General features: G+C 53.3%; 1 non-coding gene across 1 annotated transcript; it reads left to right on the forward strand.

The window, feature by feature from the left end:
* On the forward strand, nt 1-164 carry LOC150020616 (U1 spliceosomal RNA). The gene has a single exon (XR_016513634.1). It is a non-coding gene; the product is annotated as a U1 spliceosomal RNA (small nuclear RNA).
* Nucleotides 165-2273: the final 2109 nt, after the last annotated feature.

The raw sequence follows: 2273 nt of genomic DNA on the forward strand, positions 1-2273 counted from the left end.
TTATTTATCTGGCAGGGGAGATCCCATGATCATGAAGATGGTTTTCCCAGGGCGAGGCTTGTCCATCGCACTCCAGATGTGCTGACTCCTGTGATGTCCCCAAATGTGGGAAACTTGACTGCATAATTTGTGGTCATGGGGGGCTGCATTCGCACTCTCCCCTGAGAAAATAAAAACAATAAAATACACCCCACATTCAGAGCAGACACGTACTAGCACATGAACACATGTATCCATGTATTCGTGTACACACATGCACATGAACATTCACAGGTGTGAAATTTGGGGTGATGTGAAGCAGGAGATGAAATCAAAGGGCCCTGGGGCCACTTGGTACTTTGGAATGAGAGGGTTGGGTCACACCTTTGTCCCCTGGGTGCACAGTTCTGCTTCACTTGTGCTCTTGGTCCTGTTTGAACACGAGTGTCCATGGGCAGAAATGGGTGGCTGTGGAAGTCACCCTCAAACCACCCTACCCTGAGTGTCACAGACGTCTGGGACTCCCAGGCAGTGGGTCAGGCCTGCCTGCTTCTGCTGGCCTAGATCCCACTCTGCTTTGACTCTGCCGAGAGGATGTGGCATGTAGGAATCAGGCCTTGCCGCTCGATGTGGTGAAAGGCATATGGGAGCATGAGCACATGCACGTGCCCACGAACACACAGCTCTCACATGCACCAACATGTGCACCTGCATGTACACGCACCCGCATACATGTATATCATACCCACACACACATGTACCAGCACGTGCACACACACAATAGATGGGCACACACCCGAAGAGTAGGGGGAAGCGTGAGGGTCACTTAAGAACAGCCCCATTAGAAAATGGGATGAAATCACAAGGCTATGCTCTTGCATCATCCTTATTGTCACACTTCCTCCTGGTACAATGCCCAAGAACACTGGAGTGTCCATGTGACCCATACGGCAGTGGGATTTGTGGAAAGGAAGAAGTGCTCCCCAAAGACTAAAAAAATCAGATTGTCCTATGACATCTCAGAGGAGTTAGTGATGTCTCTTGATCTAGCTTCTAGCTCCACCAGGGAGTGCAGAGAATGTTACATCCAGAGAACAGTCTTCCAGGGGGCACATTTTACGGAAGGTGAGCAGAAAGCATGGAATGCGTGGAACGTGACATATGGGGACACTGGGTGTGGTGTTTTCAGTGCCCCTATCCCAGGGACAACCTCCCTAGCTGGAGGGGTTCCCCATGAGTGTATAGCAGAGCATGACCCCCTAAGATCACCCTGTGGAGTCCAGTGAGGCCCTCAAACTGCCCTCTTGAAGGGTGTGTAAGCCTGTGGCCAGAGATGATAGCTCCGTCTAGGAGAAGCAAGACACAATGCTGTCCCAGGTCTGTCCCTTTCTTCTCCGCTGGCCCAGAGTGTGAGGTGAGGCCTTCGGAGTCAGAGGAGAGGATTCCGGGGACCCCAGAGCACTCCAAACCATGACGTGTCTGCAGGAGTCTAGGTATCCTTGAAGACTTTAAACAAGGACTGAGACAGGAGAAGGCAACAGCCAGCTGTAGCTGGTGTGTCCAGCCTGTTTGCAAAACCACCATTCAATTTAAGCCCCTCACCAGGGCAGCAGCTTGAGGGTGGAGCTCTCCTTCCATCGGCCCTCTGCCCTGGAGGGACTGGGGGCTCAGACCTCATGCCAGGGGTTCAGACTTGAAAGGACTCAGGGTGCTGTCCTTCTTGCCTGCTGCAGGGCTGGGGTGTAGCTCAGCCCCTCTGTCTGTGAAGGGAAGGTGCCACACAGCTGCCCAGGGTTTCATCCAGCTTGCCCCACGTCCTCAGTCACTATTCAGGACCCGAAAGCCCCCAGAACATAGACCCCCCCCCCCACCTACACACACACTATTATAGTGCGTCTCCCTTCCTGTAAAGTGTTGTGATGATGTCTCTAATTAAGCACTCAGTCCCCCGCCCAGGACTTTGTAAAAAATCTGACTCATGAGGTCAGCCCAAGGCCATCGGTGGGCCCTCCACCCATATACAAAACGAGGTGGCCGCTGTCTCTGGTGACCCTGCCATGTGGACGGGATGGAGAAACTGCATCTCAGGATGTGACCTTCAGTGCTGGAAGATGGCAGTGAGTACTGTCCTTTCTTCCTGCTCGGACCCTCTTCTGCTGCTTCCAACCAACAAACAGTGTCCCTAGAGCAGTGGCGGGGTTGATGTGGAAGGAGATGCACCCGCCTCTCTGGCCACCCATGACTTTAGGGTTTGGCGGGTGCCCTGCCTCCAGGGAGGTGAGGTTCTGTAGTCC

The sequence above is a fragment of the Furipterus horrens genome, unplaced genomic scaffold (genome assembly GCF_987537825.1).
Source record: "Furipterus horrens unplaced genomic scaffold, mFurHor1.1.pri manual_scaffold_1, whole genome shotgun sequence".
NCBI classification, from domain to species: Eukaryota; Metazoa; Chordata; class Mammalia; order Chiroptera; family Furipteridae; genus Furipterus; species Furipterus horrens.